Source organism: Equus przewalskii, chromosome 2 (genome assembly GCF_037783145.1).
Source record: "Equus przewalskii isolate Varuska chromosome 2, EquPr2, whole genome shotgun sequence".
In the NCBI taxonomy this organism is placed as follows: domain Eukaryota; kingdom Metazoa; phylum Chordata; class Mammalia; order Perissodactyla; family Equidae; genus Equus; species Equus przewalskii.
The window spans coordinates 85,686,829-85,702,609 of record NC_091832.1 but is presented as its reverse complement, the minus strand read 5'-3'; the positions used below and the strand labels follow the sequence as shown (position 1 = coordinate 85,702,609).

At 39.2% G+C, this 15,781-nt stretch overlaps 1 long non-coding RNA gene across 5 annotated transcripts in view; it reads right to left on the bottom strand.

The window, feature by feature from the left end:
- The window catches only part of LOC139082066 (uncharacterized), a 217,722-nt gene that overhangs the window by 137,495 nt on the left and 64,446 nt on the right, over window positions 1-15,781 (bottom strand). The window contains exon 2 of one of the 5 annotated variants that reach the window (XR_011537773.1): window positions 9,722-9,838. The exons of the other annotated variants lie outside the window; for them this stretch is intronic. This is a non-coding gene — a long non-coding RNA (uncharacterized lncRNA). The remainder of the gene's footprint in view (window positions 1-9,721; window positions 9,839-15,781) is intronic. 5 annotated transcript variants of the gene reach the window in all.

Sequence of the window (15,781 nt, the reverse complement as noted above, 5' to 3'; positions counted from 1 at the left end):
GCATGTAAAGGCTTCAGACCATTTTCTTCTGGAAATGCAGGAAATTGAAGTTAAAATAAACTCCACTATGCAGACCAGGCATAAATCTAACTACTCCTTAAACACACTGAGTGATTTCCCACCCTTTTCTGCCTGTGCCTGGACGGCCCTCCAGCCTGTTCGTCTGCACCTCTCTAAATCATGTCACACACAGGCTGAACGGTGATTCCATTTCCAGTCTCTGCATTCTTCCCCTCCTCCCAGGCCCGTAGCGCCTCTTATCTTTTATAAGTACCTTCTACAAATGGGTAGCTTTGTGAACTCCATTTGGACCTACACGTGTATGACTTTTACCCACATACTCCTGAATTTAGGGACCACAATTGTTCTTTTGTACCCCCCACGGTTTCTCATACATACGTAAGTAGGTAATCAATACATCAGTCGAACGATTAGAAATATTAATTGAATAACTTTGTATCTCTGGGGGAGAACAGTACTACTGTATGAGAAATGATCATACCGGGTTCAAAAGCACTTTGAGAAAAAAAATGAAAATGGCCTAATTGTTCATATAATGGTATGAGACTATGTTGTATCATAAAAAAGATGTTTATAACACAGCAGGGAGTGAAGAAAGGAAGATGTTGTGTAATGCTATACATTCAATGATATATTTAAAGAAAAATATTAAAAAAGAAAAGAAGATATTTCACAATAATGTTTAGGATTATTGGATTCATAGTAGTATTTTTCTCTATTTTTTCAAAACCTTGATAATGAGGCTTATATTACTTTTATAATGAAAAAAATAATAAGAAACATGGTTTCTATGCGAAAGGAATATCAGTGGGACTTTGTTACAACATGAATTTGAGGTCCACGTAATTGCCATTTTTTAGAAGAAATCATTTTCTTCTTTAAAATGTTCCTTTGTGGTAGTTCACAGAATAAAAGTTGATAGCCCCTTCTGTGGGTTTCATCACAGGTCTTTCTTTTAATAAATTCCATGCCGCGGAGAACAGTGTTGTACCAACACACCTGTGTCTCACGACCGAAGAAAATTTCGTAAGCAAACTGAACCAATTTGTTTCCTGGTATGTATTTATCCCCATTAAGAGCCCAGCAAGTGAAGAAACATGGTAATTATCCTGGAAGTCTCTAAATGCTTTCATGTTTTAATCCATAGGCTGGATTAAGTCCTGAAAGAGCCGATCTAGTAAAAGAAACAAAGTCTACTAGTTAACTGAGGAAAAACCCCAGAACATTTGTCCTCTGGCAAGTGACTGACCTAGATCTGAATGACAAGCTACTAGACAGTGTTTTCAGGGATGGAGGGTCATGTCTTCTCCCAACCCAGCTTTAAAGATGTGTGTGTATTTTTAAGAAAGTTTACTATCCCCAAGACAGCAAAAGAAAGTGGAATATTTTCCCTTTTTTTTCAGAAGGACTTGGGTACTTCAGAAAACCTACCTAAAGGAATGTGTCTAAAATAACACATTCCCCCTCCATATTTCTACAACTTGAAATACACACGAATCATTCCAAACTCCTTTTCTTGCCTCAATTCTGTTACTGCCTAAGTCACCCCCAAAATGCCCAATTTATCAATATAAAATTCCAGTTGAATCTCTCCTTCAGCTATTGCTTTTTGACACAGTCTCATGCAATTAGATATATTCACAACTGTGCTGTGGTATTCCTGAAAATGCTTGTATCTTCCTGGTTAAAAGAATAGCCTTTTCCAAACCCCTCCCCTTTCTCCTACTTTTTCCTGCCTAGGATGCAGATGTGAGAGTCAGAGTCACAGCAGCTATGCTGCAAGTCTGAGGGAATAGCCAAGAGAAATGAAGAAATCTTGGTTCTAGCATTGTTACGGTGCTGAAATAAAACCAGAAATCACCTACCTTCAGTTTTCTTATTATTTATTTAAGTCAAGATGATTGGATTTTTCTCTGGGTAACAGGATTCTTCTCTCTTACAACCCATTTATTGCCAAGCTCAGTGACTGCGGTCTGTTCCTTCACTGGCTTTCCTCTTTTATCTCGTTCTCTCTCTATTATTCTTAGTGCCACATGCAAAAATATGCTCATTTTGCTGACATATATGTTCTACTAAACCAGCGTTTACTAGTTTATGTGATCAGAATATGTGTTTGATGATGTACTCCACCAAAAAAAGAGGATGGGGGCATAGAATAGGGAGATTTTGTGATCAAATCTATTTGGAGAACATTAGATTCTCTGTTCTCCTTCTAGAGCTTTGCAATACACATAAAACTATTGCAGACTTTGAAGAGGACAAATATAAAGAAATTGGAATAAGATTCAAATGTTTCCCAAACTTATTGACCACTGAACTGATCTTTCCAGCAACCCTACCTACTTACTGTCCACCTCTCAGAATTAGAGCTGTCAGGCCACATGTGGGAAATACTGCACTACATTCATCCATAATTATTTTAATAATCATCGTTTAATATTTTCTTATTTGTAAATGACATATGTTGAGACTAATTTTAGAGAAACTCCCAGGAAATTCAAATCAACAGATATGTTGACACAAACCAAACAAAGGCAAGTAGCAGTGAAATTCGTGCTTGCTTCTGGCTAGTTACAATTTCCCATTTTCTTTGGCTCGAAGATGCTGCCCCAGACACTGAGAGTGATGGTAACCTGCATGTGCATTTGTGGAAGGAGACAACTCTTTGCAGACTCAATGCTTGAGACATGATAGCTTAATTAGTCTTTGCTGCTTCTCTCTGTAAGGACAGTTGCTATGATTCTGTGAAAGGAACAATTCTTGCTAATGTATGACATATTTGGTTTGTCACATGTTCTTAAGATCCTTCTTTACCTCTAATACCGAACTTGTTTTCCCTTGGGGGATGGTCTATTCTTTCATCAGAGGCATTTGACATACCTCCAAGAACTCCAGATTGTAACACTACCCCCAGCATCCTCCTGCAAATTACTCTGTGCCATGAGCCCCACTGGAGCCATCCGGGTATGGGTTTTTTTTCTCCTTTGCTCTCTTCACATCGTCTCAACTTTTGAGCCAGAATAATTTAAGTACTAAAGTCTTGTCGAGTTTTGCAACCATGAACAGCCTTAGAAAGTCTAGGCGTTTTGCCAGAAATCTAAACTTTGTTGAACTATGTTAAAAGGTTAAACATTTCACAGAGTTTGGGTTCCCCCACCCCCACTGCACTCCCAGACTCTGCCTTGTTCTTAAATGTCTATTTTATCAAGAAATGGAATAACTAATAATGTGCTGGATAGAACATTTTCAACCATCACGCTGTCACCATAGTAGTGCTAAACAAATGTTAATCACACTTCTCTCCTTAATCAAAAAGAGCTGAGGACATAGAGCCAATTTAGTCTCTTTTAAGATGAAAGGCTAGACGCTTTCCATAAAATATAACTTTTAAGATGAAGCTCTTTAATTGCTTGTAATAATTTCTATGTTAACAAAAAAGCTTGGCTACAGTGAATGTCAACACACAAAAATAAATCACAACTTCCCCCGTCTGGAGGGAACAAAATACCGGTCCCCAGGCCCCTAGTTTTGAAAGCCCCCTTGTGGTTTTCCCCTGGAACACTGGATGTCTGTTTACTCTTGGTCAGGGTGCTTCCGAGATTCTCAAGCCTACAATCAACTGGGATGTTGAAGGGAAAGGAAGTAAAAAATCTGGGAATCATCCTTGAATCACCCAGTTCCCTACACCCCATCTGAGAGTAAGCACTGTTGGCATTTCTGTTACAATGTTTCCCAAGTTCATGTATTCTCTGCACCCCTACCACCACCACCCTACACCCAGCACCACCTTTTGGCCTGGACTCCCATGGTGGTCCCCTAGCTGGCCTCCCTTGTTTCTCTCTGCCTCCATTCTCCCCAAAGCCACCAGGCCGTCAGGTCTCCACAGCCTTAGAATCAAAACACAATCTTCTTATCCTGCTTTGTGAGGCCCTTCTTAAAACCTCTTCTCATCTTAAACCACCTCCTCCTTTGCCATCATGCTCCTGACACTCAGAGGCCTTCTTTCTTTCCTGCAAACACACTGCCTTTATATCTGCCTTAGGCTCATTGAGGGACATGCCCTCCCCCATCTTTGTACGGCTGGCTCCTCCCTGTCATTAGTTCTCAGCTTCAGTATTGCCTGTCTGCCTAGGAGTGCCTTCCCCAATCGGGCAATCTAAAAACCCTCCCCCCTAAACCCTCAGGTCTTCTCTATCAGATCCTCTTTTTAAGTAGCTACACAGCATTTTGTCTATCTGACATTTTCTCCATCTATCAATCATCTATCTGTCTTCTGATTCCATTCAGTGGTCATGAACAGGAATTTACTAGTTTACTGCTGTATCTCCAGCAGCTATAGTAGTGCTTGGAAGACAGGAAGAACAAAACTTAATACGTACTGAATGAGCAGGACAAGAACTGAAAACCAGGTGCTTACCCCAGCCTATGTGGCCCAGCCATGGGAAGATGGAACAAGACCAACTAGCAGGTATTTTGGATAAGAGCGTGTCAGGGGTTGGACATCCTGATAAATGTCTTGGGGTGTGATATGAGCCTTTACAAACTAAACCAGAGAAAATACAGACAGACATAAACAGAGAAAGCTATGTCTGTCTTCACTTGTGGGGAAATGACCTTCTCTAGGCGGCTGTCTGTGTCTTTGACGTGTTCAGTGTAGTTTAAGCTACTGTTTTCCAAAGCAATCTCCTGAGAAGAAATTTCCTTAAGCAGAGAATAAGTAAATTTTGCTTAATGTTTTAAAGTAAATTACTGGGGTTTTCTGCTAGATAGTCATGACTTTATAAGGAGTTTACGAATACTGTTAAGTAAAGTGACACAGTGCCCTCACTTCTCAGCAAACAGCCAACTTAGATGACTCATATACATAGGGTGAAAATTACATCTGCAATCAAACATTGGAGCCAAAGTTGGTCGCTGGAAAAGTGCTTAACAAATCTCTGGCTTCTATGTCGGGTTTCATGTGGAGCCAGGATTAACAAGGGAAAGCATGACCAGAATGGAATGTGAGGTTTGAGCACTGCGGAGAAGATGTCCCCGGGGCTGTGACCTGCTTGTGGTCAGCAGCCCTGGGAGCTGGGCTTGTTTCAGTCTTAGGCAGTTTGGCTCTCATGACCAGTCAATGGGATAGGAAGACAAGGGGAAAGAAGCCCGGGGAGCAAACACACCAACATATGTTTTGTGAAGAGAAAAGGTAAAGATCATGGTAAGGTTCCTTCTGGGAGAATGCAGATAATGGCAAATTTATTGATAAGGGAAAAAGCAAGGAAGTCAACTGGTCCCAATTTCATAAACAACAGAGCCTATAGGCGACACTGTTTTTCTGAGCTTTATGCTTCCATGTAGGCAGACAAAGTAGAATCTGAATCTGCTAATATTAATACCCAGCAAAGAGCTTCTCATAAAGGTATTGTACTACCATTGACCATATAGAAATGTGCAAAAGTACAAGGTGATAATAATGATAAGCATCTAGCTATTCCCAAAGTCTCACAAAAGGAAAATCATTTTCCTTTCCAATATGATAAGGAAAACAATTTTAATTCCTGTTGAAGAATAACATGAAAAGAAAAATTATAGACCTGGATTGAAGAGGACATTACTCTTTTTCGTTTGTTTATTTAACAAGTATTTATTGGGCAATACTTTATGCTAGGTACTGCACCAGGCACTGTGGATGTAAAGGTAGATTTCAGGGAAAAGTGGACTATAGTAACCCAAATACAAGTAGACAATGACTGGAGCAGTGGTGTCAGGTCAAGGGAGGGACTGTTTGGTAAGACGGGAGAAATATGAGCATGTTAAGACCCTAAATCCCTTCCGAAAAGATTAAGTACTTCTTTTTCTTTCCAGTTATCACTCCACGCAGTTCAGTGAATGCTGCTAAAGTAGAACTAATTTTATCCCTTTTTTGAAGAGGTGTTTTAATTCCTAAAGACAAGGAAAGAAACTTCTATGTAGGACTTTAAAATAGTCTCTAAGCAACGTCTTCTCCCAATTCTCCATCCTCATTGTCTCCACAACATCCCACCCAAAATGAGATGGTTTCCCTTAATTACCATTACTATCATAATAAATAGGAAGCCCCTGCCCACCAACTTTGATGCATTTTAGCTGCATTTGAATCATTCAGTTTCCTGAACATGTGTTAAATTTTTTTTTAACTTGAAAATCTTTCTTAACTTTAAAATTTCTTGGGGCTGGCCCAGCAACATGATGGTTAAGTTTGCATGCTCTGCTTTGGTGGCATGGGGTTCACAGGTTCGGATCCTGAGCATGGACCTAGCACCACTTGTCAAGCCATGCTGTGGCAGCATCCCACATAAAATGGAGGAAGATTGGCACAGATATTAGCTCAGGGCCAATCTTCCTTACAAAAAGTAAGAGGGAAAGAAAGGAGGAAAGAACAAAAGGAAGGAATAAGGAAAGAAGGAAAGAAAAAAAGGAAGAAAGGAAGGAAAGGAAAGAAAGAAAGAAAGAAAGAAACAGAAAATTTCTTTGCCAGTACTATATAATGTTTTTGACAAGGATCCACTCATTCGTTCAACAAATGTTTACTGACTGCATCCACAAAGTGCAAGGTACTGACCCAGGCAATAGGATGAGAGAGACAAGCAAGGCACAACTGATGTTACCCTGAGGCCTTGACATCCCACTGATTACAAGTGAACAGGGAACCCCAAGAGTGTGTTAAAGACCAGACAAAGGATCAGCTCTAAGAACTATGGGGGCACATTACTGAACAAAGTCTTGGGGTGTCAGGAAAATTTTTCAAGGGAAACATCAAAACTGAAATATAAATAACAAGAATTTATCCAAGTAAAGAACATAGGGAAGAATGCTCTAATCAGAACTAGACGTATTTTCAAAATCCCAGAGATGAGAGATATATTCCAGAAATTACAAGTATGTGACCATGTATATAGATGAAGGGCTGAGGAGGGGAGGGGGCTGGAGGTGTGATGAGGGGGTAGAAGATGTGGACAGTGCTCAGGTTTCTAAGGAGAGAAGCGAGACAGAAGTTGTAAAGGATCTCATAAGCCAAACTAAGTATTTTGAATTTTATCCCGAGGGCAATGGGAGCCTTTGGAGGTTTTTAAGCAGGGGATGCACAAAAATAGACTTCTGTTTCAGAACACTAACACTGACTACAGACTAAAAAATAGATCTTAGGAAAACATGGATTATAGTAGGCCACAGATATGTTGAAGGTGGTCAGAACAGTGGTGTCACAGGCCAAGGGAGAGACTTTTTGGCAGGAAGGGAGAAAACCAAGCATGTTAAACATTGCTGTTAACAAATCCACATAAAAGATTGGAGATACAGAAGAGAGGGGACAGTCAGTAAAGCAGTCCCTGAGGACATAAGAAGGGATGTGATCCAGGGTGCAGAGTGAGGAAGCAGCATTGGAGGAGAGACACATCTTCCATTGGAACAGGAGGAAAGAGGAAATGGCTGATGTGGATGACAGCCAAGTTTTCAATTTGGTGGCAGGAATTGAGGAAACTCTCTCTTCCTTCTGTTTTCTCTAAGATATACTGGAAAGACTGGTTGCTAAGAGTGATAGGAGAGAAGGTAGGGTAAGGAGTTTGAGAAGAGTATGGAAAACCAAATAGCCACATTGGATGACTGAGTACATGAAAAAGTGTCTCTGGTTAATGTTGGGTGTTTGGTTGAGATCAAAACTACACATTTCTAGTGGCATGAGTCTGGTCAATTGTGTGAATGCTCCAGCAGAGCTCAATAGTCCAGGTGTAGGTGTCTAGAGAGCAGACGTTTAGAATGACTTAGCTTTAAAGTATTGCCAGGCCAGGTATGGAGGAAGAACAAAAGGGCAAAAGAGTGAGGATACTCACAAAAGTATGGCCCAAAGGGATAAAGCATGGAAGCAAAGCTGGAGAGGAATAAAATTGGGATGGAGAAGATTGATGGATATAACAAAAAAGGCAAGAAACTAAATATATCTATGACATAGAAAGTCACCTATAGTGGGGGACATCATTTATGAACCATTGAAGGAGGTTGATGTGGAGGAGTGGTATAAGTGATTTTAAATTTTCAGAGATGGAGAGTGATTCTAGGAGAGGACAAGATTCAGTTGTCAACATGAGGGTGAGCAGCTAAAGAGGCCATGGAGGAGAAGGTCACTGGAGTTGAGATTGTTATGGAACTGAGAGCCAAGGTGTTGGTGGGTCATCTACACAGACGTGCAAGTGGGAGTGCCAGAACTCAGGGTGGAGAGAAAGACCACAAGTAGCTGCTAATGTCTTGAATAAATAAGGGCAAAATTACATTGGAAGTAAGGTCAGTGAAGAGCGATAAAAGACGACACAGTCAGATGGCCTAAGCCCCGAAGGGGCGGTTGTTTTTATGTGAGGATAGATGAGTAGTAGTTTGGAAAAAGCCAAAGAGCGGCATGCTGAGTTCACTTCCTACCCTGAGGAAAGTGAAGTGTGGACAAATAACCTGACTCTATCTGAGAGAGCTTCAGGGGAAGCGATTTCCTCAGGAGCAGCCAGCATCTGAGCCTGGGGGGGATGTAATCAACAGAGATGGGTTGAGGATGTAATGATGTTGGTTAACTACAGAGGAGGGTTCCACGAATCACAGATGAAAGTCTGAGATGGTGGGGAATAGTTTGAAGTTGACTCAAGGAGCAGTGCCTGAGAAAAGAAATAACTAGAGAGTCTTATGTTTTGAGTGTTGATCAGGGACATCAGAGATGTGAGGCATGGTGGGTTCAGCTGGCCTTGGGTTCCAAAAAATTAATGACAGTTTTCTTCTTGGAATTGGAGACACTTTAAGCTGCTCAGAAGCTTTGGTTACAGACTGGATTCAGTTTTGATTACTAGAGAGCCCAGTCAAAGTGAGTCGACTAGACAAAGGATTATTTGATCCCCAAGCCTCACCTGTTAGGAAGGGCAGGAGTCGTGGGGCGGCAGCTGTCAGTTAGGGTCTGGACTTCTGACCAAGTGCTAATTTCTGAAGGATGGAGAAACTCTCTCCTCCTTGGACTGTCTCAGTGTCTCTAAGAGCCAAGACTACAGAAAGGCTGGCTCTTGTAAAGAGGCTCCTCGGCTCCTCAACTCCTTGTGGAGAGGTTTCCGACAAGAATGTAGTTCCTAGAAGAATCAAGAGAGCTGAGGAACAGCTGCCACCTCTGGTGGCTGGAGGATTCTGATCTGTCTTCAATTTTTAGAAAATCCTATGTATTTCTCTAAATGATCACAAACTTACAGGAAAATTGGATGGTCACAGCACATTTTATTTGTTTCTTAACCATTTGAGAGTAAGTTGATGAATGGATGCCTCCCAACCCATAGATTCTTTAGTGTGTATTTCCTACAAACAAGAACCTTCTCCTATATAATCACAATACATCCGTCAAATCAAGAAATTAACAGTGTTCCTACCACCTAATTCTCAGACTCCATTTAAGTTTTGCACAGTTGCACAGCAATATCCTTTATAACAAAAAATTCAGTCCAGAATCACACATTCGGTTGTCATGTCCCTTAGTCCCCCTCAGTCTGGAACAGATTCTCAGTCTTTCCCTGAGTGTCCTGATGCTTCAGAAAAGTACAGTCCAGTTACTTTGTAGTATGTCCCTTAGTTTGGTTTCATTTAATATTTCCTCTTGATTAGATTCAGATTTTGCATTTCTGGCAAGAATAATTCAGAAGTGACAACATGTTCTACTCACTTAATTCTTTCAGATGGCGAGTGATTTTTATTTGCCCATCGCTGATGATGTTTACTTTGCTCTCTTGGGTGAAATGATGTCTGCAAGGCTTCTCCAATGTAAAGTTCCTCCTTTCCCCTTAGAAATGAATAATTATTTTGTAGGGAGATACTTTGAAACTATGTAAATGTCCTGATCTTGTCCAAATTTTCAATTTCTTCATAAATTTATTTATATCTAAGTGGATTTCCAATTTTATTCAATGAGTTTTAATCCATTACCATCATTATTTTTATGCTCAAATTGTCCCAAGCTTGGCCAGAGAGCCCATTCAAGCTGGCTTCTGTTTCCTTTTGACATGTCCCCAACATCTTTTTAGCACTTCCTTCCTTTTTTGGCACAAGATGTCCTGACTTGTATTTTCCCTGCCCCATCCCTGGAATTTGTGGTTTCTTCAAGGAGCCTTGGCTCCTTTGCATGGAAAATCATATTTAAAAGTCAAGATCTGGGGCTGGCCCTGTTGGTCGAGTGGTTAAGTTTGCACCCTTCACTTCAGCAGACCAGGGTTTCACCAGCTTGGGTCCCGGGCCAGGATGTGGCACAGCTCATCAAGCCATGCTGAGGTGGTGTCCCACATAGCACAACCAGAAGGATCTACAACTAGAATATACACCTATGTCCTGGAGGCTTTGGGGAGAAGAAGAAGAAGAAAAAAGAAGAAGATTGGCAACAGATATTAGCTCAGGTGCCAATCTTTAAAAATAAAAGTCACGATCTGAGTCCTGAATGTGCTCATTGTTATTGGGGTGTCACTGCTCTAAGCCCCTCTCAGTAGAAAGAGCTAAGAAATATATGTATGTAGATACATATCCAAATCACTTCCATATGCATATGTTTACGCCTTTAATTATTGCTACATCTATCCATCTACCTATTTATCTAGATATGTATCACAGACCATGAGTTCACATGGATACTTCTAAGTCCAATCCAACACAGCAGTGTTTATTCTAGTTTCATCCCTTTTTTTATTTGTAACTCTCTTCTCCAAAAGTGAGAAAGTTGTCTCCGTTATATTTATTTAATTGATCAATCCCATTGGATGTAACCTGCCTTGAGTCTTCCTCTGTGTGGCTACCTTTTTTCTGTCACAGCTCTGATTCTGCATTCTGAGCTGCGCATCCACGTGGACAGCCCCTCACCCCACTGGGACTCTCACACCTCATATCACCTCTCTGTGGGGATGCCCTCCTCATCTTACTTGGGCTCTGATATCCCTCACCATGTCTCCCTTCTCCATCCCACTTGGTCTCCCACACCCCACACCAGGCCACTCCCAACATGGACACCTTCTTCTCCCTGCTTGAGTTCTGCCACCCTGCACCAGGCGAGTGCTCCTCGGAGATGCTCTTCTTATCCTGCTTGGGCTCCAACTCCTCCCACTGGGCCACCCCTCCACGTGGACTCTTGTCTTACCCTGCTCAAGATCTGACACTCTATGCCAGCTTCCCCTTCTTCCTCTGCATTGGATGCCCTCCTTACTCTAATGGGCTCTGACTCCACACCCAAGCCACCCCTTCCGTTTGCAGGGATGCCCTCTTCACCCTGCTAGGGCTCTGACACCCAATGCCCTACTGTGGACTATCTTCACCCTGTGGGAGCTCTTGGCCACTGCCACCCCTCCTGACACTCACATATCTAGGATGCCTGCTTTGTTCTTCCCCACCTAATAGATTTAGGAACGAATTTTTCAGAGAAGGAAGAGAACGGCTCTGAAATACTTTTAACATAGACAAGAAAGGGCTTCAACATGTCTACAAACTCATGATTTATCATTTATTTAATCTTAATGTTTATAACTGTTTAGTCTGTATCACTATTACAAATAACCGATTTAGCTGAGATGAATAAAATTCAGTGAGCTCATGGGTATCTCATAAGATATAAAACTAGTCTTTTCAATAATTCTGAGGAGAGATTAATTTTATCTGATATCCATCTTCCAGGAGCAGATAGACTGGGCCACCCACAGTGTCTTTGCCATCTTGAAAAAGACTTTAGTCTGAAAACGTTTTGGGAATTGCAGGTCTATAGCAACCACTTCATCATTAATAACAAACATGCAAGGTTCTAGCTTCGCACTTTGTAAGCACCATGGTTTTAAAGAAAGCCTGGCTTCAGTCACGACAGAACCAGCTCTTTGGACTACATTTACCGTCTGGCAAATGCCATTTTTTTCAATTCTCTTAATTTTTTACACACTTTATTAGGTATTGATGTAACCTAAGAATACGAAGGGCATTTTTATTATTTTTAACGCGATCAGAAAATCGATTCACAAAACGTTAACTTTAAAGAAGAACTCCTTCTTTTCATTGTATTCACCATCAGATTTTGTTTAGAAATTTGATGTGTATGTGTGTGTATCAGCACTTTGCCTTCAAGTTTTCTCTATATAGTTTTATTTCAGTACACTTTATGTTAAACCCCTGATTAGTGTTTCGTGTTTGTAGAAATGTATTTATTCTTGTTATTTAAAAACATTCACTATTTAGTCACAGATGCACTACCAGTTTCTATATTTTACCTTTTCTTTATGTTATCATGAACGTGTCTAAATAATAACCAGTTAAAAAGTAAAACTGTTCATTTGGTTTTACTTTTGTGTAGCTCAAAAAAGAATGAGTAGGGCATTACTGAATTTAATTTTTTCCGTCGAAGTTTTTCTTTTCTTTTTTAAAATATAGGTGTAGTCATTTCTTAAAACTAACATAATTTCTAGCCCTATTTTCATATGAAGCTCACTATAAAACAAGCTGCTTTGAAATTCAACAGTCACAAAACTTGAATGTCATTTTCCTTCTAGAATAGAGAAAGGGTAATTTCTCTTCCCAAATGAGAATGGAAAAAAAATTCATTATTTTTCTCTGATATTAACCTATGTGGGTATCATAGGCTTTTCCTTTTTCCAAGGATGCTGAATTTGCATTAATTTTAGCAGCATGTTTTGCTGTATTTATTTTTCAGTAATTTTAGCAGCACGTATTTATTTTCAGAAGTCCATTATTTAAAAAAAATATATGACAATACACCAAACTTAACAATTTTGCAATATAATGTACAATAAAGATTTCAATAAAGGCTACAATACTGTAGGAGCTTCATAATTTGTTAGTTTTACTAATGAGTTCACCTTTAAATGATGTAGTTGCTTGTACAAAGGATGCTGATTCTGTGTCGATCAATTTCCAAACTTGTTAAAAATTCTTTTGATCCTTTTTTTATCTTACCATTTTTTTCTTCTGATCTTGAAACAACACATTATTTTTCTATTCATAAATATGTGAGATTCAGGAGTAATTTTTTCTTTTCTGCTTGAATTACAAAATGAAAATGAATGTGTGCTCTTCCCTGAGTGTGTGGTTTATGAATTAATAAAGTTACAGTTCCTGGTCTTGTCAGTATTCTTAACTCTGCCAGCATATTTCAAGGCCACCAATCTCAGGCACCCCTGATGTCATGTGGGTACCAGGAATAAACAGCAAATCTCATAAGGGGCTGGCTGTTAAGCACCACTTCAGGTATAAGGAGAAATGCAAACTTTTCGCGATATAGTTTTTCATTCCACTGAAGCTTTTCCTTTGGCTAACTCATAAAAATTTATATTTTCACTTAGAATGCTATAACACTTTTACCAATCTAATCACTGAATATATATTTGTTTTTAAGGAATTGCCCTGAAATTCTGCCTTTCATTTACAATGCAAAATGTGCAAACACTTTCACATCCTAAAATAGAATGAAATTCAACTATGTATACAGTTTTTATAATAAAAGGCTTATGTAGGTTGCGACAGCCTATGAAAAGGTATAATTTAAAATATATGCTATCTGATTTTTAAGTCTTGAAATGTTTTGCCATATTTGGTATAAAGCAGATGAAATATAGTATTGTTACCAAAAGAATATCTATTATATATCCTCCTACTTCCTTTGAAACGTTTTTTCCTAAATCAAATGAATAAATTTCCATTGGGGAAAAATGTCTCTCCTCTACAATTAAGGTCTTGAGTAGATCAACACTTGCCATTTGGTGTGGTGGACTGGACTTTCCCCCTCAATGTTACTCTAAGTTGTGTAAGGTTTGCAGAGGAAGTATGCTATCTAGGAGCTGGAACCAATTTTTAAATTTGCATAAAACACGGGTCCAGTCAGTTGAACTGCTGACTTAACTGCACCGTTTAAAGATAGAGTAAAGCTCTGCACAAATGGAGAAAGGTTGAGTTATGCCAATGAGAACCATTTAGTCAGCTGCTTGACACTTATTGGACGTGATAATCAACATGCAGAATAGGCAGTAAACTCTGCTGTATGGTATGGCTTTTAAATCCATAGAGTATGCAAGAAATTCTCTCAGACCACTTTCAGCTCAGAGATATGTTAAACCAAAGATGTGTGACTCTGAGGCAGCCCCGGGGAGGACCGAGGGAAAGGGCCAGCTGTGCTCCTCAGCAGTGACCCTGCTTATGGGACAAAGAAATAGTGCCTGTAAGAAAGAAGCCAGCCTGGGAAGATTTGATCAGAGTTGAGACGAAAGGAGGAAAGAAGGGAGAAGAAAGAAGTTATAAAAGGCAGGAAGGGATTAAATTGCAAGAGTGAACATTGACAATATATCGGAGGAGAAAAAGGTATTGACCAGTTGTCAAAAAGCTACATCTATGGGGACGCGATGGGCGGCTAGGGAATGGGGTCAGGGAGGATCTCTTACTTATGCTAAGAATAGCCCAATATGGCACCCAAATTAGAAAACTGACTCCATTAGCCTTAGGTATTATTTTACAGTCTAAATTAAATTTGACAAACAACAACAAATAAGTAAACTAATAATTTTGGCCCAACCTTCATATTAATTTTATACTCTCCAGGCATCTATATGCGTGGACCCACAGTTAGAGGATCCCAAAACTCACAGCCTTATTGGACTCTCCTGACAAACCATGTTCTCAGGAACTTCCTAATTAACCATGCCTATTTAGAATGAATTAACCTTTGCCCAGGCCCAGCTTGTGAACTTGCCCTATACATATATAGGTTATATATATACATATATATACGCCATATATATATGTAGGTTTTGTATATATATATATAAAACCTATATATGTAGGTTATATAACCTATATATGTATATATATATATATATTTAGGTTATATATATATTTGTGTGCAGGTTAAGATCATCTCTTGTGCAATTACATTCCAATGCTATTTACGTATGTTATGTGAGTACAGCTAATAATCAAAAATAATATGATTTAAATATCTCCCAGCATGACGAAACAGTAGCGTCGAGGGTAAGTTGGGCATTCTACTAATAGCAGAAATTATGAGATAGAGAAAGTTGTCATTTTAGACTGAGAAGAATATAGATAGAGGTTATAGGGAGCGCTCGGTAAGGAGATAAACCTATAGAATGTGCAGTGGGGAAGAAAAGCTTTCTTATTTAGCAAATATTTTCTGTTTCTAGATTATTTTTGCCAGCCTTTTGCAAAGGATGTTTCAGGAATAATGGTTCCAACAATGCTCCGGTAAAGAAAAAAAATAAAAAAGTTTCATGGTGAAATGAGTGTGAGAATGTGGCATATTAAACCTCCCTTTTGGAGATTCCTAATTTCTGTGAGCAAAATAAAGGTTAAGTAATGTTGTATAGATTTTGAAAACCTGTTTAAAATAGTTTTATTTGTCTGACCCTAATAACTTCCTGTACTTAACCTAATAACTTCCTGTAATGACACTACTGTTCTGCAATGTACAATTTTTTAAAACTGACGTATTTTTCCATTCATCTGCTTATCCATTCTGGTGGAGTAAAATCCTCTCAGCCATTACTTTTCTTCTTCAAAATATTTTTGCTTTTCTTCATCTGTTTAGTTTTCTAAATTAATGTTACAGTTTTTTTCAAATTAAAACAACACAGTTTTTAATTAGCATTCATTATTAGTTTAACAGGGAAGAACTCATATGTTTATTTTAATTAATCTCTTTGAGAATTAATTTTGAGAACTCTTTGAGAACGGATTA